The sequence below is a fragment of the Staurois parvus genome, unplaced genomic scaffold, assembly GCF_062004578.1.
Source record: "Staurois parvus isolate SC_StPar_1 unplaced genomic scaffold, SC_StPar_1.0 ptg000258l, whole genome shotgun sequence".
In the NCBI taxonomy this organism is placed as follows: domain Eukaryota; kingdom Metazoa; phylum Chordata; class Amphibia; order Anura; family Ranidae; genus Staurois; species Staurois parvus.
In genome coordinates, this window is record NW_028318054.1 from 8794208 (window position 1) to 8817742 (window position 23535).

General features: G+C 40.3%; 1 protein-coding gene and 1 long non-coding RNA gene across 3 annotated transcripts in view; both read right to left on the reverse strand.

The window, feature by feature from the left end:
• Positions 1-23535, reverse strand: part of TRIM33 (tripartite motif containing 33) — a 214152-nt gene that overhangs the window by 185086 nt on the left and 5531 nt on the right. The gene's annotated exons all lie outside the window — the stretch shown is intronic.
• Positions 17350-22378, reverse strand: LOC149459478 (uncharacterized). Its single transcript, XR_016313271.1, has 2 exons — positions 22232-22378; positions 17350-17988 (listed from the first exon to the last, which is right to left on the reverse strand). It is a non-coding gene; the product is annotated as an uncharacterized LOC149459478 (long non-coding RNA).

Below are 23535 nucleotides of genomic sequence, written 5' to 3' on the forward strand. Positions count from 1 at the left end.
TCCTCCAGGATGGCACATTAGTACATGCCATTGCCAGAAGGTTTGCTATGTCTCCCAGCACAGTCTCAAGAGCATGGAGGAGATTCCAGGAGACAGGCAGTTACTTTAGGAGAAGGCGCACAGGCCTAGTGCATTAGCATAATAAATGTTTAATAATAAAGTAGGTGTTGTACTCACAAACGACAAAGTCAAGGCACGTCCTAAAACAGCCGCTTAGTCAACACCGCGCTGAGCAACAGTCCGCAATAGGGAATGTAGACATCCAATAGGCTAACGCGTTTTGAGGACTTGCCTCTTCCTCAGAGCCAACTGACCAAATGTCTGCTCCCTCTTTTATATGTTCACTACTAGTTGAACCAAAGGTCACATGGGCCGTCCTGGACACTCCCCTATACAGGTGGAGGGGTCACAGGGGCAATTGACATAGTATAAGTAAACACAAGATCTATAAAAATATATATGTATAAATAAAATCATTGACACTAGTGACAATCATGAAATCATAAGAAGTGTGCAAATAAAAAAAATAAAGTAAAAAATTACACACACACACACATCCTTCACTGGTGATGCACTGCACACATTTAAATAAATGGATGGATGAACAACACTACGATGCTGCCTAGTGCTCTGCTTGCCATAGACAAGCACGGGACATGGATTTTTTTTTTTATTCAGTTTCCATTTATGTATGTATGTATGTATGTATGTATGTTTTTTAACAAAAGAGCAGTTACTCATATGGCAGTGTTACACACACACACACACGTGCGCACGCATGTGGTTCAGGGAGCTCTCTCCGGGCACTGCTTTCTCGTCATGCAGGTGTTTGTTCCATAACACCTTTGACATCCATATATAAAATTCTTATATATAAAACACATATACATATCTTTTGCACATTTTTTTTATATTTTTTTTATTTATTAATTTCTTATATATTTTATATTTATGCTTCCATGTTTATGCATACACGTATACCATACATTATACCAATTTTACCAGATATATTGTAACAATACAGATTTCATTTTATTTTATTTAAATTTTGTAAACCATATTAAGAAGTTTTTTACAACATTTTATATTAATATTTATACCAGTGATTTATCTCCTTTGTCCCCATATATAGTATCGCATATGTACAACCATCCTTGGTGCACTGCATTGCCACACATGCTTTAGTTTCATCAAGTATGACTATACTAGAATAATAGTACACACCCTGTAGGCTGCATTTTATGAATTAAGTATCACTTATATATTTTTTTTTTTTTTAAACTTTATTTGCACACTTCTTATGGTTTCATGATTGTCACTAGTTTCAATGATTTTATTTATACATATATATTTTCATAGATCTTGTGTTTACTTATACTATGTCAATTGCCCCTGTGACCCCTCCACCTGCATAGGGGAGTGTCCAGGACGGCCCATGTGACCTTTGGTTCAACTAGTAGTGAGCATTTAAAAGAGGGAGCAAACATTTGGTCAGTTGGCTCTGAGGAAGAGGCAAGTCCTCAAAACGCATTAGCCTATTGGATGTCTACACTCCCTATTGTGGACTGTTACTCAACAAGGTGTTGACTAAACTGCTCTTTTATGACGTGCCTTGACTTTGTCGTTTGTGAGTACAACACCTACTTTATTATTAAATTTTTTATGGTAATGCCCTAGGCCTGTGCGCCCTCTGTTTGTTCTTTCCTCATTCAGTATATTTGGATTTCCCCGGTCTATTGAGGGCAGCAAGGTGTGCATGTTCCAGGACATTCTTAATGTGGTTGTAGCCTGCATCGAGTCCGTCCCCAAGCGCAGGAGCATTTGGTTTTGCTGGTTCTTAGTTACTTTAGGAGAGCTGGACAGGACCATAGAAGGTCCTTAACCCATCAGCAGGACCGGTATCTGCTCCTTTGTGCAAGTAGGAACAGGATGAGCACTGCCAGAGCCCTACAAAGTGACCTCCAGAAAGCCACTGGTGTGAATGTCTCTGACCAAACAATCAGAAACAGACTTCATGAGGGTGGCCTTGAGGTCCTCTAGTGGGCCCTGTGCTCACTGCCCGGCACCATAGAGCTCGATTGGCATTTGCCATTGATCATCAGAATCGGCAGGTCTGCCACTGACACCCTGTGCTTTTCACAGATTAGAGCAGGTTCACCCTGAGCACATGTGACAGACGTGAAAGGGTCAGACATGGAGAACATTATGCTGCCTGTAACATCATTCAGCATGACAGTTTTGGTGGTGGGTCAGTGATGGTCTGGGGAGGCATATCCATGGAGGGACACACAGACCTCTACAGGCTAGACAATGGCACCCTGACTGCTATTCGGTATCAGGATGAAATCCTGAAACCCATTGACAGACCATACGCTGGTGCAGTGGGTCCTGGGTTCCTCCTAGTGCCCCACAATGCCGGCCTCATGTGGCGAGAATATGCAGGCAGTTCCTGGAGGATGAAGAAATGATACCACTGAATGGTCCCCACGTGCGCCTGACCTACATCCAATAGAACACCTCTGGGATATCATGTTTCGGTCCATCCAATGCCGCCAGGTTTCACCTCAGACTGTTCAGGAGCTCAGGTGATGCCCTGGTCCAGATCTGGGAGGAAATACCCCAGAACACATCCATCTCATTAGGAGCATGCCCAGATGTTGTCAGGCATGCATACAGGGCCAATGAGGGCCATACAAACTGCTGAGTACCATTCATAGTTGCTGCAATGAAAATTTCAGCAAAATGGACTAGCCTGCTGCATCATGTTTTCACTTTGATTTTCGGGTGTCTTTGAATTCAGTCCTCTGTAGGTTGATCATTTTCACCAAAACTATGGGGCATCCTTATGTTCCTAACACATTACCCTGTCCATATCAGTACAGATATCCAGTATATTTTTCCCCATTGTGATTTGTGTTTTCAAAAAGTGTTTTTTTAATTTGTTTGAGTAGTGTATTTTAAAAATCAGTATTTTTTCCAAGAACATTTTTTGGAGACCCCAAACAAAATATATTTCCTTAGAGCAGAGGCCCTAGAGAATAAACTGGTGGTTTTACACTTTTTAATTTTATTGCAAAAAATACATAACCCAATTTGTGTTGTAAACTATAAAAGATGTTACACCAAGTACATAGATACCAAACACATCATACTTAAGAATTTTCACCGCTTTTCGCAGTGCAATTTTACTGTTCATAGGTGATGTTTTAAAAGTCTTTACAGGTTACCACTTTAGATTTAGATTTACAGAGGAGGTCTAGTACTGGAATTATTGTCCATGATCTGACAATTGTGGCGATACCTCACATGTGGGACAACAGCAGTTTACATGCATGGCCAAAGTGTGCGTTCGCCTTTGCGTGAGAGCGAGGGGGGGGGCACTTTAAAAATAAAAAAAGTATTAAGAAAAAAAAAAAAGTTTTTTTTTTTTTAATTACTTTTTATGGCAGTCACAAGGAATGTAAACATTCCCTGAAACAGCAATAGACCTGAGAAAGGTATTTTATGGAAGGATCTGGTGTCTGAGACTCCATATCCCTCCTCTGCACTTGAAAGCATGCAAAACACCAAGATCACAGTTTCTGAATGCTTTCAGATTTTATAAAATGGCACCGAAAGGGATGTCAGGCCATCACTTCCAGTTTACAATAAAGGAGAGCCGATCAATGCCAATTCCAGGAGATCTTGAGAGAGCATTGGGAGGCAACGGGGAATAGGGCATCCGCTGCTTGTACAAGCAATCGAGCAGCTAGCAGCTGCAGGCATCACTCCGATACAACCATGTAAAGTCCAAACGACATACGCATCTGGTCCAGAAGTGGTTAAGAAATCCTATGTCTCTCAAGACTAAAGAAAATGTTTTTCCCAGACATTAAGTGCAGATCAAACATCTATACATTGTAAATTTTAAGTACACAGTAACAACACTGGTGCAGGAAAATACAGGGAGCAGAACGTCCGGCTTTCTTCTGCTTTGCCATCCACAAAGCACAGCTGCAGCATCATCACAGACTATCCTTTGTGAACAGCAACGCAATAGGGGGTGCCAAAAAACTGGTACCCATCTCAGTGGAGCTTACAAATAGCTATTTCAGTGAAAAATCAGTTATGGTTTTAAAAAACAGCAAATATTAGATTTAATTTGGAAAAAAAATGCTTGGAATTGGACTTTAAAGAGCTTGTATACCCTAAGGCAGTCGGCCCTACATTATACAATTTTCCTTTAGATTTACCTCAACACTTTCAAATTTGTATGCCATCAGGCAGACCCCTGCACTACATAGTTGAAGGTAAATCTAAAGGAAATTGAATAAGAAAATTGTATAATGAATGGCCAGGCCAACAATTCTGTTTATATGTTTCTTTTTGATCTGTTAAAATATACAATTGAAACAATTTTGAAATATATCTATTTGTTAGGTAGAGAAGAACACCCATTATTGTCAGAAATTCAGGGTGGTTCTGTGCACACTTTCTGTGACCTCAAGGAGTGTAATTTGCCAAATTCTGATCTTCGACAACAGAACAATTAGTCTATATGTTACAGAGCAATGACAGTGGGAAGGATTCTATAGCTTAGCAAAAGGAAACAGAGCAGGAATGACGCAATTTGGTCCACAAAAAGAGTGCATTTCTGGCTCATTAAGAAGATACTGTACATTTCTGTACTTGCAAAGTCTAACAAAAAAGTGAGTAAATGTGCACATATTTCAATTGTGTATTGATTTGATTGGTTTATACACTGCCATTCCTCGTATGTCCAAGGTACTTAACTGGTTAAAGCTTACATGCTAGAACACAAAAAAAAAACAAAAAAAAAACCTTGTATGAAAGTTAGGTGAATCATGTGTAATACTGATCACCATTTGCTCCCATTCACACTTGAGCATTTTTCAGCTTGTTGTGCCTGACTACACTCAGCATACAGCATCCTGTTCTTTCTAAAAGGACTCTTGTGACAAACATACAGATTTGAGTAGCTGAAATGTGACCTGTAGCAATATGTAATCGAAAATTTAGTTCAGTCCTTGTTGTTAAAGAAATATTCAGTCATAGGTACTCAGAGACAGATGGTCACCAATTAGCATCTGAAAAGAGACAGCTTCCTCAGGCTGGAAGTGGCACCTGGGTGCTAATAAAATGTTGTCACCTATATGTAAATCAGACTTTGCCATCTTTCTGAAGCTTAAAAGAGAAACGCAGACGTTTCGGCTTCATGACACCAGGGGGGCTCCGAGCTGTCTAAAGAGCTCTAAAAGTATATACGTACATCAAAGGAGTATGTTTCATGCCTCATAAAAGCTATTAGTTGCAGAGGAGATGAAAATACTTCCTTCTGATGGGACACTGTAGGCTACATCGGCATATAAAAACTATTTGTGGCCTACGTGGAATGCCAGAAAAATGCAGGAAATGGTTATGTGGTGCTGGAGTGCGATAGCGGAACAGTGATTGGTACTGTTGCAATCGGACTGATGCGCCGGTGTCGGAAATTTAATCCCCGACTTGGTGATTCAAACCGGTCTTGGTCTAATTAACTTTGGGCAGTTCAGCACCCAGAACAGCCTGTGGGCGGGTACAGGAACACCCCCCAGAGTCAATTGGCCAAGGACTAATGTCCAACCCACGTCCATATTCCCATAAATTGAGGACCCTGACATTTGGACATGGTAATTCGTATGGAGCTGGTTCGATCGACTAACGGATTACGGACTCTGAATTACTCCAGTCACAGGATAAATCTTGGTAAAAGTTTTGTTTTATTCCCTTTTATTTTATAGTGAAAAGTCTGTGTCTTCTTGCATTTTTTGTAACTTTTTATACTTTGTACATATTTTATGCACTGCCCACTTTCAGGATATTAAATCTTAAAATTAATAAATTACTTCTGGGTATTTAAGCACAGGCTCATATCTTTGGAGTGGATTAGATTGTATCGTATTTTAGTGCCTTTATATGCTCGGTCAAGCTCATTGCCTGTCTGTATGCAATTGCACTGTGTGTTGGCAGATTGCGTGCAGATTGTAAGGGCAACAGATCTGCCAGACGGAGATTGGCAGCAGCGTGCGGGATCTACTTAGTACATTAGTGCATGGTTTATTCATTTAACCGGTGTACTAAAGGTTGGAAGCTTGGTAGAAGTGACTGACCTACAGAAGCTTGCTCAGTGCATAATTTGTTTTGTAGAAGACATACTTGGCTATTTGCTCCCCATCCCTTCTTTGTTTTTCTTTTTCTATCTTTTATTTTGGCAAAATGGCTGAGACAGTAATCAGCTAGAAGAAGCAAAGTCGAGATGACCTGATTAATCTGTCACGAGTTCACCCACACGCCACGCCCACAGCGACTAGCTAACCGAGGCGCGCACGTGCGGACGTGACTTAGGGTAAGAGGGAATAAGGGGGACTTAACTTTGAATATATAAAACCGTATATAAGACCAGCCGTGATATACTTTCACAGCCCGCACTACCTCTTGGCCACCACCGGAGGGAGACTCCACTCCAATCCAGATGGCTGACCACATAGTGGCAGATACAAATCTTACATACAATCTGGTGCACTAATTAGAGTTGAGAGCAGCTTAGAAATCACACATCCTTCTAGGATCCCTCCAGCTATCCTACAAGCCAGAACCCCGATGTTAATCACTTTTCCACTGTCCACACACCCCCACACCAGACACATCACAAACGGTAGGTTGCCACCACCCAACAGTTTATCCGCAGACCGGTCTATTGGGGCACCACACATACACACACACAGATCTCCGTCTGGCAGATCTGTTGCCCTTACAATCTGCCAACACACAGTGCAATTGCATACAGACAGGCAATGAGCTTGACCGAGCATATAAAGGGACTAAAATACGATACAATCTAATCTCTCCAAAGATATAGCCGAGCTTAAATACCCAGAAGTCACTTATTAATTTTAAGATTTAATATTCCGAAAGTGGGCAGTGCATAAAATATGTACAAAGTATAAAAAGGTTACAAAAAAATACAAGACACAGACTTTTCACTATAAAATAAAAGGGAATTAAACAGAAATAAAACTTTTACCAAGATTTATCCTGCGACTGGAGCATGTCAGAGTCCGTAATCCGTTAGTCGAACCAGCTCTATACGAATTACCATGTCCAAATGTCAGGGTCCTCAATTTATGGGAATATGGATGTGGGTTGGACATTAGCCCTTGGCCAATTGACTCTGGGGGGTGTTCCTTTACTCACCCACAGGCTGTTCTGGGTGCTGAACTGCCCAAAGTCAATTGGACCAAGACCGATTTGAATCACCAAGTCGGGATTGAATTTCCACACCAGCGCATCAGTCCGATCGCGACAGTACCAATCACTGTTCCGCTATTGCACTCCAGCGCCACATAACCATTTCCTGCATTTTTCTGGCATTCCACATAGGCCACAAATATAGTTTTTATATGCCGATGTAGCCTACAGAGTGTCCCATCAGAAGGAAGTATTTTCATCTCTCTGCAACTAATATTTTAGCTTTTATGAGGGATGAAACATACTCCTTTGATGTATGTATATACTTTTAGAGCTCTCTAGACAGATCGGAGCCCCCCTGGTGTCATGAAGCCGAAACGTCTGCGTTTCTCTTTTAAGCTTCAGGAAGATGGCAAAGTCTGATTACATATAGGTGACAACATTTTATTAGCACCCAGGTGCCACTTCCAGCCTGAGGAAGCTCTGTCTCTTTTCAGATGCTAATTGGTGACCATCTGTCTGAGTACCTATGACTGAATATTTCTTTAACAAGGACTGAACTAAATTTACGATTACATATTGCTACAGGTCATATTTCAGCTACTCAAATCTGTACATTTATGTCACAACTCTGTTCACACTTTTTAGTAGTTTTTAGACAGGACAACCCAGCATATATGAGCTTTTAGCATATTCATGCATTTTGACCCAACAGACTTCAATAGCTGCTCCTGTAAACATATCACAAAACATCCTTGTGTATGAAAAAATTCCTCTCCTCCCTTTGCCCAGCAAATAAACAGCAGAAGCCCGATACACATGCAAAACCACTTGCATAAAGCCTGTAAAACAATGCCTCAAAATTACTAGAAATACACTCTGCTCAGGTCTGAATGAAGTTATAGCCTGCATTTTAATGCATACAAAACTATACCCTGCACATGCTGTTCTGCCTCCAGTAGGGAATCTCAGTGTTGTCTTGCCTGCAGTATTAAATTTGTCCAGTAGATGGAGCCCAGAATATATTTACTGTTTTACAGAAACTAGAGAATGTTTAATAAAAAAAACCTATTTCACGCTTCTAAGAAAAGTGGAGCTCAGACTCAATCTCAGGGAAAAGAAAAAGAAAAAAAAAAAAAAAAAAAAGGAAAAAAAAAAAAATGGAACCAGCCATAATACTCTGCAGTACATGTCATGGACTGACCTTACAGTACATCCCTTACAGGCAGCATTGCTGGTGAGCATGGACTTATTACCAATATACAGCCAATCTTTTAATTGTTTTTGATTTCTTCAAATATTGATTATATGTGCTAATCTGCTTTTCCTAATAGTTTCACCAACCCGGTTTTGATAATAAAGCTTCAACATTACATTCAGTCTGACTTATTGCAGAACAGGAAGGTTTAGCTGCACTTCAAGTTACTCACAGGGAAAAGTATAGCAAGGTCAGAACACATCTAAATATGGAGTTTTAGACACCTTTGTGAACGAGCCCCACATATGAATCTCTCTCTCTAGCCATATCTCACATATACATACGTGCTTCATGGCACTAGAAGGAGACATACATTGAAAGTTACGGTGGTATACTTCGTGTTCTAAACCCACAACAGTAAAATCAGTCTGTATATGCAGTAAAGCATGCTTGTTATACTCACTGGGGAACCTAAGGGGTTAATCCTCTGCACTGTGTAAAAATGCTGTTTGATCCCGACTTCTGTCATCCTCCACTTAGCACCTGATAAGACCTATCGTGGAGACACTCTGCACAAGCTCAGTTTAGTGTGTATTACTAGAGAGGGTTTTTTTGTGGGCGAGTGCATGTAATCAGCACAGCGCCAATCAGCACTGTCCAGACATAGGGTTAAGGGTTCTGCATCCTCCTAATGCAGAAAGAAAACTCCTACAAGCTTTAACATGTGCTCTGCTGGACACTGACAGAAGTCACAAGCCTGCTCTAACTGCTGAGAATAGGTATTTAGCAGTTTATATTTACTAAAATAATCGCATTTCCATGTTTTGTGTACTGTGGGAGACCAGATATAGTAAATGCAGGGACTTGGGTTTAGTAACACTTTAATGAAAATTATTAAAGAAGTTAAAAGAAATAAAGTGGGGCAAAACTACAGATACAGAGAGAGACCACCAAGGTCCGCAAGCTTAAGGCTAAGCCTCTGGCTCCAAGCCAAGTCCCATTATCAGTCATGTTACCCAAGGCATCACCTTGGAATGTGCAACTTTTCCAACAGTGTCACATCCCTGTGGATTTAGATAGTCAAGAAATCACCAAATCTTGTAGAACGTACAAATACATTCATGATATACCACAAAAAGGTACCGTGTTGTATTTAGTGTCCAAAAAGAAACAAATCAAATCTGCTTATACTGTACCTTGGAGATACATTTGCTTATACAATTTAAAGAATATCCAAGAAAAACAATTTAACATAATACAACTACCTTTATTTTCATTTGGTAATTCAGCCAGTAGGGTGACAATGTTTGCTAGCTGTACTTTATCAAAGGATGAGCAGCTTTTTGACTCCTGTGCCGAAAGTGTTAGGGCTACAGATCACCTCCCCCTTACCTCATCAACACAGGGAAGTTTTGAAGTTTACAGAGAACAAAGACAGGGTTGATAACACCATTTGAGATTTCAGTGCAGCATTGTCAGTGCACAACAGGAAGTTAGAAGCTCACTGGATTTCTGACATTTTTTTGCACTTGACAGCAAAATGCTTTTATTTGTATATTTAACTTTGTGACGGACAGCAGAAATATTTTATTTTTGTGTTGTTTTGTTAACACGTGTGGCCAACAGTCAGCTTGTCTGCATTGTTTATAATTTGAAGTTCCTGGGCCCCGCAGGGGTTGGGAGGTGAGAGAGTTATCCCAGTAGGGAGCACAGACAGCCTGGTGTCTTATGGCTGTGAAAAGCCAGACGTGTTGGCACCGGGAGCTTGGTCAATTGAAAGGGCCATATACTGTCCCCCTATGTGGGGAGAAAGGCTCTTAGAATGGGAGAGCTTGAGTCAGGATGGACAGAGCCGTTCTTGGCTGAGACCTAACTTCGAGATGCATTGAACTGTGCTTTGCTCACTGCTGGGACTTGTGGTCCTATATTTCCTGTGTAGTCTTGAAGCTGCGGCCAAGAGACAGCGCTCCAAAGACCCGTGAGGAATTGGTGCCTATCTGCCTAGACTTCCTCTGCTGAGGCCACTACTGGGTGGCGAGTCCCTGGATCGCTACCCTGTGAACTACCCTCTGCTGAGTACCCGGACCTCCTGCCTGCCAGAGCTACCTTCTGCTGTGTGCCCCGATTACCCTGCCTGCCAGAGCTGCCTTCTGCTGTGTGCCGATTACCCTGCCTGCCAGAGCTGCCTTCTGCTGTGTGCCCTGATTACCCTGCCTGCCAGAGCTGCCTTCTGCTGTGTGCCCTGATTACCCTGCCTGCCAGAGCTGCCTTCTGCTGTGTGCCCTGATTACCCTGCCTGCCAGAGCTGCCTTCTGCTGTGTGCCGATTACCCTGCCTGCCAGAGCTGCCTTCTGCTGTGTGCCCTGATTACCCTGCCTGCCAGAGCTGCCTTCTGCTGTGTGCCCTGATTACCCTGCCTGCCAGAGCTGCCTTCTGCTGTGTGCCGATTACCCTGCCTGCCAGAGCTGCCTTCTGCTGTGTGCCCTGATTACCCTGCCTGCCAGAGCTGCCTTCTGCTGTGTGCCGATTACCCTGCCTGCCAGAGCTGCCTTCTGCTGTGTGCCCTGATTACCCTGCCTGCCAGAGCTGCCTTCTGCTGTGTGCCGATTACCCTGCCTGCCAGAGCTGCCTTCTGCTGTGTGCCCTGATTACCCTATTAAACAAGAGAAGTTCACCGTTTAGCTCCTTTCCACTAGCGGTTATAAAAGAAGGTAAGCGGCAATTTTACACTGCGTGACAGCGCCGCGACTGCAAGCCAGTTTTTGGCTTGCAGCTGTGGCATAGCCCTAATCACCTACATGGAAAATCTGACAGGTGGTAGCACCTGTCAAATCCTGTATGTGGCTTTAAATGTGTACTGCTTGTGGGTGGCTGGTCATGGAGTGGTAAAAACATGGCTCAATCTGCTTTTATTGCCATTTGGACACTTGTGTGAAATGAGTTTGCATATCTTTTAAATACCATCATTACAAATTACCAAAATGGTAGCTCTGCATTCATTATTCAAAAAGGGATATTAAAAAGGGGGTTTTAACTCCTTAAGGGGAGTGTGGTCGAACATGAAACTAGCCTTGCCTTTCTAGATTCTCCTGATACAACCCTTAGCATTTCTCGTTGAGGCAAAAGGGGGAGGGTGGATGGCAGACTTTTTTCTTTTCATTTTTTTAGACCTACATAGAAAAATCTGCCTCGTCTTTTCTTGTGTGAATGTCTCAAATGCCATTGAAACAATGTTTGCACATCCGTCCTCCAATACAATGGGAAAATAGCCATTTATTGTATATGGTGCGAATGTAAATTATTCGATTGACAATGTACACAGTTTTAGCTGTTCCCATCGTTTTAAAGGAGTTTAAGGCCTCATTGTCAAAGTACTTAAACCCAGAAGTGGAAGCTCCGCTTGTTTGCACCCTCCACTGCCATATCTGGCATCTTTTGGGGGGGGGGGGGGGGGCACCTGGTTGGGGCACCTGCAGGTACCTGGTTTTGAAAAAGGTACCTGCTCCCACTTCCAGCTCAGTTTACCACAGCGAATTGAGCCAGAGATTGAACCCCCTCCTCCTTCCCGCAGTCTCCTGGGAACCTTCACAGGTCCCACAAGACAGCCAGACCAATCAGGATGCGCAGCGCGACTTGGCATGCGAGGTGGGCACCCGGTTGTGAAGCCGCAAGTTGTCACAGCCAGGTGCCGGCACTGTGGAGAGAAGGAGAAAGGGACGGCGCAGGTGAGCACATCGCTGGACCCTGGGACAGGCAAGTTTCTGTTTATTAAAAGTCAGCAGCTGTTTTTGTAGCTGCTGACTTAATAAACACAAAAATGGCTGGAACTCCGCTTTAAGTGTACAACCATGAGAAGGTCAAGGTTTGTCCGCATGGGATGCAGAGGTTCTATGCATGCATATGAAATGATTGGCAAACTACAATTTATTACATTTTTGTTTTTGGGTTACACTAAGATGCTACACAACACTGTAGTGATATAGGGGACAAGCAACAGGAACCACCAACAGCTGCAGGAGACAGGAAAATCAACACTAGCAGAATTATCAGTTTCCTCATACAGACTTCAAGGGACACATGGAAACAGACTTCATGGAACACACACTTCTCAGAGCAGCATTAAGTGGCACTGGCAGAAGCAGAGGTACATGCTTCTTAGCAGTAAATCTTTGACATGGCTTACTGGCGGTTATAAACACTTATCTTCTTGAGTGCTCAGCCCCACTTGTGCAGCTCTGTTTGCCAAGCCTGCAAGCAGGCAGATTGGTAGGTTTATGCCTGTTGTCTTTCATACTGAGACTTTAGATACGCTTTCATAAAAGGTTGTCGATGCCAAGGTCAAAGTAAGCAGAGTATTACCTTGACAACACCCAATCTGTACTAATTTAATGACTTATCCTTGATACACCATTTAAATAAACAAACTTTTTTAATTTATAGGCTGTCAAATGCAAACATTTTAAAACATTTACATTTTGTTTTTAGTAAAGTGGTTGTAAACTGCTAACATGAAAAAAGAAAGCATACCCTTCTATAGTGTGTACTTGCCTCAATCCAAAGTACCAAGTGTGATTTCTGTCTGCAGTTTGGTTCCCCTCCTATCTGCATAAGTCATTCCCGACAGGCTCTGCGGACTTCAAAAAGGATGGAGGGGGAAGAGGGAGGAGAAAGAACTTCAGTACACAGCCTGTGATTCACAGCCTCTGTTGTCCATGCTTCCCTATGAGACTGTAGAGGGAAGTGTCTCTTCCCCTTCACTCAGTTCTAAGATTACACCAAACTCTCCCCCTGAGCTATGTAGTATGATGTCAGATCCTTGCCTTCTGCCCCTGGAAGCTAACTAAACTGGTGTAAATTCTGATCTTTAAATTGATGTAAAAAAAAAAAAAATTGCTTCTGTTAAAACAGGCACAACTTATGTAAGAGGACTTGTTTCATCTGAGTTTCACAGGTCAGTCACTTCACTGGATAATGTAAGCGATAAGCACTTTAAATTTTTTTATGTTATAATTTTATCTGACATTTACAATATTAAAAAGAAGACACTACATATACTACTGTAGTGGCAGTGTTCTTCTACAGGCTAAAGGCTTATTGCCCTGATTGCTTCCTTTTCATTAGAGACCTGAGCTGCCAATCTACACTTTCTCCACAGTATCAAGGCTGATGTTAAGGATTTTCATGGCTTTACACCTGAAATAAATAACATTGCAGCATGAGAGTTCCGAATCATATGTTTATTAGCGAGAAAACAATTGTATGAGAGCACCCATGCCCTGCCCATCAGATGCTCTGAGTAGATTGATTGGATTGCAGTTCACAATCTAGGGTTCTTTATGGCTGGCTGCCCACCTTTATGCTTATCAGTTACACTTCAGAATATCTGTCTAACAACTTACTGACTTTATCAAACATTCATCATTACTATTACTCAGCAGTCTTTTACAACTTACAAAAACATCATTTAAAAAGCCTTTTTAGCAGCAGAAGCCATTTTATAGCTGCTAATGGAATATGATAGAGAATATATATATATCTATCTGCTTATCAAAATATGTTAGCAATAATAGACATGTCTAATACAACAGACCTTAATCTAAGACAAATATATGTATTACCGGATTTAAACATTTATTATTGTTATTTCATTATAATATATTGTTATGATGTAGGATATAGTAAGGATCACCTCTATCCCTTTACAAAAGGATTAAAAGGAACCGAGTATTCTGTGTTGGGGTACAATCCCAGAACTTATTTAACCACTAGCCTACAGGGCACCTATATCCCCTTCCTGCCCAGGCCAATTTCCAGCACTGTTGCACTTTGAATGACAATTGCGTGGTCATGCAACACTGTACCCATATTAAATTTTTATCATTTTTTTGTGACAGATAGAGCTTTATTTTGGTGGTATTTAATCACCTCTGGGTTTTTTATTTTTTCTTAAACCACTGAAAATTTTGAAAAAAAAAAAACTTCTTAGTTTTTGTTATAGAATTTTGTAATGAAGTGATTTTTCTCCTTCACTGATGTGCGCTAATGAGGCTGCACTAATGGGCACTGGTAGGTGGCACTAATGGGCACTGGTAGGTGGCACTAATGGGCACTGGTAGGTGGCACTAATGGGCACTGAAAGGCAGCACTCATATGGCACTGAAAGGCAGCACTCATATGGCACTGAAAGGCGGCACTGACCAGCATTGATAGGTGGCACTGATGTGTGGCATGGATGAGCACTGAGAGCTGGCACTGATAGGTAGCGCTGCTGGGGCTACACAGATTAGGGCACACTGATCATCAGTGCTCTGAAGATCTGTGTACATGTCCCCTCCAAGGAATGCCGATTATCGTCTCGCCTCTCCTCACGAGAGGTCAGCGTGACAGCTCGTGGGGAGAGAAATGCCGATAAACGGCATTTCCCTGTTTACATGTGATCAGCTGTGACTGAGCCAACATCTTCGGCTCTTTCCGTGGATCGGTGAGCCTCACATGCGCGATTAGAGTGGGAGGACATCATATGACGTCCTCCCAGAACGAGAGAACCACCTTGCGTCCATCATATTACTATATGGCGGGCGGGAGGCGGTTAAACTGAGGCCACATAGAAAAATAATTAGCAAACAAGTCACGTTAAATGTGACAAAATACTACTAGCTACTTTATGCCATGACTTGAATATATGAAAAGCCTTCACCGATACCAAGCCTTATCTAAAGACATCTTTGTAACATGGCATTTGTATTATGTTAACCAGAACAACTTTCGCTACTTCAGTAGAATGAGGAATCAATATTTATCTTGACACATGTTACACTACCATGATAAATGGATTAAGGCTGATTTAACCATGTGAGTAGAAAGATCACACACAAACTCATTTGACTGGAGGAAGCAATTCAGAGGCGTAATGACACGTTTTCCACATTACCAAACAAGTCCAGATGGCTGAAAACAACTACTATCTATAATACAACAGCATAGGTGAACAAGAAAAAAAAGTTGTAAATGCTAGATCTTAGCACTAAAAAAAAAAAAAAATTACATTAAAAGTGTTAAGCAAATCATGCCTTGTGAATTGGTAGCAACTTTTTTTTTTTACCTGGAGAGCTCGCCAATAACAATTCTTCCTGTTGCAGGCTGATTATGCAAAGCAACGGTCAAAAAATTAGCAGCAGTACACTACTCGCATAAAATGTGCCAGTGCATTGAATTGTGCATCATAACGTGAATGTGGCATAAATGTGTCAAAATTACACACTACTTTGGAGGGACATGAAAAAAAAAAAAAAAAAAACACATACACATCCATGCCCAGCCAAGAGACTATGCATCAAATAATTCAATGTGTTTAACCTGTGCTGCAAAAAATTAAAGTGGTTGAAAACCCTCACACATACCCAATGAGGGGACTAGCCTCAGGTAATACACAGATGACAAATCCTCCTACATAAGTTATACATGTTTATCTGCAGCCATCTGTCCTCCATAGTCAAAGTCCAGAATTTACACAAGATATCTCAGCTCTGAATAAGAGCCGGGATCTTACAGTGCAGATCTCAGTGAGAACAGCAGAGTCCTGATTGGAGGAAAGGCACACCCCTTTGTAACAGTACACGGAGAATACACAGAGCTAAGAATATCAGTCACAGGCTGCGTGCTGGATCTACCACCCCCGTCACCTTTTTATCTCTTGGCATCGGGAAAACCTGACCGATGTGTTCAACAGATTAATCAGAACAGAGCAGCAAAGAGAAAATCACACCCCATACTTTGGATAGAGGCAAGTACACTGTATAGAAGGATATGCTTTGTTCATACTTAATGTCTGAGGTTTACAACCACTAAAACATGTACTACACCACAACTAGCTACAGTGAATAAAAGAAATGAAAAGTGACACTGACATGAATAAAGCTGAAAGAAGAGAAAAAAAAAAAAAAAAAAAAACTGCATCATTTGACGCATCAGCACTGCTCACTTCAAAATGCAAATTACAGGGGGAGGGTTGAAGCAATATCAAAGCCACCCCCATCAATGTAATTTTTACATTTTAAAATGTGACAATGGCTATAGGGGAGAAGTACCCCGACTCCTGTCACAGGGAAGGTTGAGGGAGTTACAGGTGAACTTAGCCTTTAACTTTTTTATTAGCACATAGTAAATAATCCAACAGGCAATAATGCAAATACTGTATTTACAAAAAAATAAAAAAATTATATATACAAAAAGCATTTAAATAAAAGGACTTAATTTAAGAAAGAAAGCTCTTTGGCACTGTTCACACCATATGGTAATATATGCATTGGGTTGCGGTTCCTATGTACTAAGAAGCCGTAAATCTGTGAAATGTGTTGACGTATAGGAGGGCTTCAATCCATATAACGTGTGTGTGTGTGTGTGTGTGTGTGTGTGTGTGTGTAATATACACACACACACACACATATATATATACATACACACACACACACACACACACACACACACATACATATACATACATACATACATACATACATACATACATATATATATATATATATATATATATATATATATATATATATATATACATATACATATACATATACATATACATACATATATATATATATATATATATATATATATATATATATATATATATATATATATATACATACATACACACAAACACACACTATAAAAATAGGCATGTATTTTATAGCTCGGTTACCTCTCATATGAGATTACTTTGATATATATAGTGGGTAAAATCCGTATTTAACACGTCACCATTTTTTTCAGTCAATATATTTCTAAAAGTGCTATGGACATGAAATTTTAAGCACGTCGATAATAACCCATGCAATCCATACAAAGAAACCAAAACAAATAAGTTCAGAAATTAAATTATGTGTAATAAAATTGAATGACACGGGGAAAAAAGTATTGAACACACTAACTGAAATTTATTTAATACAAAATGCTTTTGTTGGTAATGACAGCTTCAAGATGCCTCCTGTATGGAGAAACTAGTCGCATGCATTGCTCAGGTATGATTTTGGCCCAATCTTCCACATAAACGGTCTTCAAATCTTGAATGTTCCATAGGCCTCTATGAATTCTGATCTTTAGTTCTTTCCATAGATTTCCTTTTGGGGTGATGTGCAGTGCCATTTGACCTTCAAACATGGTGTGTATTATGGCATCCAAAGATTTATTTTGGTCTCATCTGACCAGACTAAATTTTCCCAGTATTTCACAGGCTTGTCTAAATGTTGTGCAGCAAACTTTAAACAAGCTTCAGCATGCTTTTTCTTCAGCAATTAAGTCTTGCGTGGTGAGCGTGCATACAGGCCATGGCAGTTGAGTGCATTACTTGTTTTCTTTGAGACAACTGTACCTGCTAATTCCAGGTCTCTCTGAAGCTCTCCACAAGTGGTCCTTGGTTCTTGAACAACTCTTCTGATAATTCTTTTCACTGGTCCGAAACCTTAGGAGGAGCACCTGGATCGTGGCCGGGTTTATGGTGATATGATGATGCGCTTTCCACTTCCGAATTAATGACCCAACAGTACTTACTGGAACATTCAGAAGGGTAGATAATTGATAAAAAAAAAAAAAAAGTTTTTGTTTTTATTTTTAGCAAAATGTTTTTGGAGTAAAAATCTATCTAAAAAGATAGTTTTCTATTTAAGATATTACATTTGTTTATGAAGCATGAAATGGAGCTTCGTTATGTAGCATGAGGCTGCATATTCTGCAATATTTACATTTTTGGTAAACTCATTCAATGAATCCAAGCTCTGCAAGCTGAGAACATACACTGCATTGAATTTTAACAATCAACATATGATCAATAAGAGCATTAAGTCCTTATTGTCCAATAAAGATCTAGTCATCCGACCGGCTGACAAGAGGGGAGGAGTTGTAATGGACAAAAAAAAGATTATATGGTCCAAGTCCACAAACTACTTGACGATGTGGATACCTACAAAACAGCTTCCTAGAAACCCATTAATCACACATAAAAAGGAACTTAAAAAGCTAATCAAACAAGGATTTGAAAATGGGGTGAATAAAAAGGAAAAGGCATACCTATGTCCAACTCCCCAAGACTTCCTGTTTTATATTGCCTCCCCAAGATCCATAAGGATCCGGTCTGCCCCCCAGGGAGACCTATCATCAGGGTTATTGGTTCATTAAATTCTCGCATTGGAGGATATATTGACTTTACCAACAACCTCTAGTCAGTACTACACCTGCCTACCTGCGAGATACTAAGCAGATATTAGTAGATTTAAAGGATTTTAAGGTCAATAAGACTTATCTGGTTACAGCTGACGTATCGGCTCTATATAGTAATATTAAACATGAGGACAGCATGGAAGCTGTTAAGTTTTATTTTGACACCGTCATGGATATACCTAGGCGTCATAAGAGGTTTATTTTAGATTTACTCAACTTTGCCATGCATCGCTACTTCTGGTTCGACCATGCATTCTATCTACAGGTCACCGGTGTTGCGATGGGGGCAAAGTTTGCCCCAAGTCTGGCCAATTTATTCATGGCCAGATGGAAGAAAGACCTCATATATTCACGCAATTGGCCCTCTCTCATTTTTTATCGGCGTTAGACAACATTTTTCTTTTATGGCAGGGTGATGAATTCTCACTTAACTTTATTACTCTTAACAATGATCTTAATATTAAATTATCTTTTGAATATGATTTTAAAGAAATCAATTTTCTCGACCTGGTTTTAATTAATAATGGTATGAATATTTTAACTAAAACATATTTTAAAAATAGACAGGAATAGTTTTATACCCACAGACAGTTGTCACCACCCTATGTGGTTAAGTAATATTCCGAAGGGATAATTCCTTAAATTGAGGAAAAATTGTTCCAATTTGTCTGAAAAAGCTACAAAATTCATCCACTCATTACGTGTAACAGTACACATACGGTTTACTTATTGGAATGCCCTTGCAAGCTGCAATATGTGGGGAGAACCACAAGGAGACAGAGACCGACTAAGGGAACACTATAATAATATTAAGAAAGGCTATAAAGATCATTTGCTCTCTAAGCACTTTCGTGACTGCTAGTACAGAGACCCCACCTAGTTGATGTTTACAGCTATAGATCTTATTACACCACAATGGAGAGCACAGACACAAAAAGGAGAGCAGTATCTCAATTAGAAACAAAATGGATTGTGGAATTGAAATCTGTGTCCCCCCATGGCCTCAACGTAGACCTCGACATTAAATTGTTTTAATCGATAATAGTTGATTTCTTTCATATTCTATAATTTTATTGTATTTTTTTAGATTAAATAATGATATTTTTTATACGTTTTAAGATTCTTGTTGTTTGTATTCATCACCCAGCGATTTGGGCCTTGATTATGAGATTCATCCGCCTTTAGGATTTTTGGAATCTAATTTTTTTATACATTTGTTAATGTCGTAATTTTTACCAGTTTTTAACATCTTTTTAATATATATGGCACTTTCAATCCTTTTATACAGGAATCATTTCTTCATATTTATATGACTTGTTTAATGCTATTTTTTCTTAGTGATATTTATCTTACTGTACTTTTTTTTTTTATTATTAATGATGTGTGTTAGCTTATTTTTTACATTTTATTTCTTATCCTTCAGTTTGATCCTATTCACATTTTTAATATTATATTTATAACTTTCTGATTGTAAGATATCAATTGGATATGGATGGTTAGATTTACCCTTTCAGATATGGACTTTGGAAATGCACCTATAATTTACATTTGTACCACTTTTAAGCTGAGTCTGCAGCTTTAAGATCTCAGCAGTAATTTACCTTGTGTTTTGGAATACAACAAAATGGAGTCCTTTTATCCTTCACATGATATATATAGGATTGGTCTCCAACGTAATGGCTTTTTCTATCAGCATTCTTCACGGATATTCGTTTTTAATCATGTACTAATTTCTGCTATTTGGGACATCTTAACCACATCCTCTTGATATAGATAATTGTAATACGGAATACCGTTTCCTTTGAGGCTGAGTGACGTGCTTGTCACCATCTCGATCGTAACTCGTGCATGCGCATAAACAGGCGGTGACGATGTGACGCATGCGCACATTCTGCATAATGCGGCTAGTGAGGCGTGCGCCCGTCCCTCCACGTGGCGTGCGATAGTTTAGATATATACTTGGCATCCTCTGGGTGGCTTTTACCCCTTGTTTGCACTAAACATGTCAGGAGAGCCCACCGGATTGACACCCTAGCTGCACACGGCTGTGAGGAAGGCCTGGCGGCCATTTTTATGATCACACGTGAGTTTTGTTATTTTCAAACTTGGATTTATTTTCAATGCAATAAACATACTACACTATTAGTACCATTTTGCCCCTTGGCTTGGTTATTGTGAGCCTTGTAAGGTGGAGCCATCTGAGAAGGTGTAACCAGTCTGTAAAGCTGTCTTGACGAGTCTGTGCGCGGAAGGGGACCCCCAAGTGTGAGTTGTTTCATCTCCGAGAGTCCACTGCTGAGCTAGATTACCCCACAGCCCTAGACCAGACCTGGATGACACCAATATTAGGATATACATATAACGCTTTCATTATATGTACTTCTGGTAAGTGCATTATTGTACCGGATTTTCACATCAGCATTTAACTTCACGGAACACGGAGCACTACGTATGATGAACTTTGTAATTTTATGATTAGACTCACCATCACCTTATCATTTGGTCTACATTATAGTTAAGCGTCGCTCCCAGACGTGGTCATCACTGTACTAATCTTGCGCTAATATCAGCGCCCACCAGCTTTTTATATTTATATGATCAGTATTTTGGATTATACTGTTTCTTAGCGCTGCATATCTATTCATACTGCATTGATACATTTCACAGTAACCATGAGAAAAAACATGAAATAAAATAATTTTAATAGTTCAACTCTGTACAATTAACCTAAAATCGGTTGTGATATCACTGATTATTAACCTGACAGCTTATTCTAAAAAAAAAAAAAAAAGGAAACCTCCATTTGCTTGGCAAATATTAAAGATTCTAACTACCAGCAAGAAGGAGTCGGATTCCTTACATTTAAAGGGAACCTATAATTTTAGATCCATCATGGCAGTGCCTGTTAGCAGGCATCCACTGACCTGCTACCACCATGTCCCTCACTTTGCTGTGTCACTGCCGCATCACCAGCCGTCCCATTAAAGTGAATGGGACTGTTTGTGTGTCAACAGCAGGTCAGAGAAGGAGCTGCTGCGGGAGAGAGATGACAGCTGCATTTGAAAAATGATTATTTAAATTGAGCCTTTTCACTAGTGATTTAAATCAAATCCATTTAGGAATCCTTCTGTAACCAATGCCACCAGTAGGTTTTGCAACAATAAGGTTGCAAAGGGCTTGAGAGAGCCCTTTGCTTTCACTCATGAGATGTTTCTTGTGTGACGCCTTGGTGTAATGCAAGGCTGGACACAAAAACCAAGAGCAAGTCTCACACACTGCACAGGTACGTTCAAAACCAGCACTCACACTATAGTTTCTAAGCTTGTGAGGGACACACTACCAAATGTAAACCAGTCCCGGCACATCATGCAGCATTCACTCAGTACCCCAAGAAATAACAGAATCCAACTGCAGTGTTCTTGCACTGTCAAAACCTCTACCTTTATTATCACACAACACACAGGAGGATATTTCTTATGGTCATCACAACCTGCATACTAACACATCAATAGTAATGTGAATATTACATCATGAAATAAACATCTTTTGACAGTGTCACAGCATAGAATACATTACCAAAGCTACAGGAAGGAAAGGAAGAGACCTCAACGAACCACAGTGCACAGGAGACCGTGGAGAAGCCTGGAGCACGACCGACGAGTCCATGCAGCTTGGGCAAAAGTCAGAGCATCCCCTCACGCGTGGAATGGCTTCTGATCTCATTGTCTCCAGGCTTCTCTTAAATATCCCTGCTCAGTGCCTCTGGCCACAATCCCAGATTGGGCAGTGCCTCACCTACTCCAAGATGCTCTTTTTCAGATAACACTGAAAGGTTATGTGAGGTAACAGAGTCACACCCAGTCACTTATCACTATCATGCCATCTAGCAGGCCCAACACATGATCAAATTCTTATCTACATACTGCCATCGAAGTTTTTTCTAGGTTCAAGATGTTTAAACCTTATGGCAATAAGCCCACCAGCCGGGGCTAGATAAAGTAACAGAACTGCACAAACAAGCCTCATCTAATACAAGCAGCCCAATTCTAGCTATATCTTGTGACTCTAAGTTTCCCTTAGCCTAGGGAATGACGTTATGTCATTCACCCGTGCTTCTGGCATATGGGCAGCGATGCTTTACTGTAAAAATCCCCGAGGAAACCAAGGACCCAAGGCCAGCACATTTCATAGGCATTACATTTGGTAACGAGACACCTTCTTATAGGCCAATAGTTGAGATTGAACCAGCTGATATTATTTTGCACTGACAAGGAGCTGGATTGCTTTCTAATTACTGATAGATTTCAGCTGGTGCCTTACAATTCCATGCCTTTCTGCACCTCCCTTTCTTCATGTGTTCAATACTTTTTCCCTGTGTCATTCCATTTTATTACACATATCTTAATTTCTGAACTTTTTTGTTTTGGTTACCTTGTATGTATGGATTGCATGGGTTGTGGTGAAGATTTCATGTCAATAGCACCTTTACAAATACATTTACTGAGAAAAAATGGTGACGTGTTCAATACTTATTTTACCAGCTGTATGTACAATAAAATGATCAAAATTTTTTATGTATATGATAGTACTTTCCTAAAGGCAAACAGACTGTGCACTTTGTATTTGCAAATTTCCATCACCCAATCATGTGTAAGCAAATTGTTTTGTTTTTTTTTTTTTATTTTATTTTGCTTGCACCGGGTATTTTTACAAACACTAAAGCCTCAACACATTCATGAAGCTCTAGGGAAAATGAGTGCAACTGCACTCCACAGTCTAGTTGCCTTTAGTGAATCAACCCCGTAAAATCCCTAAAGTCTATTTAGGTATGGTTTTTTTGGCAAAGTAAATATTTTCCAGAAATAACAAAAGTCACAGAT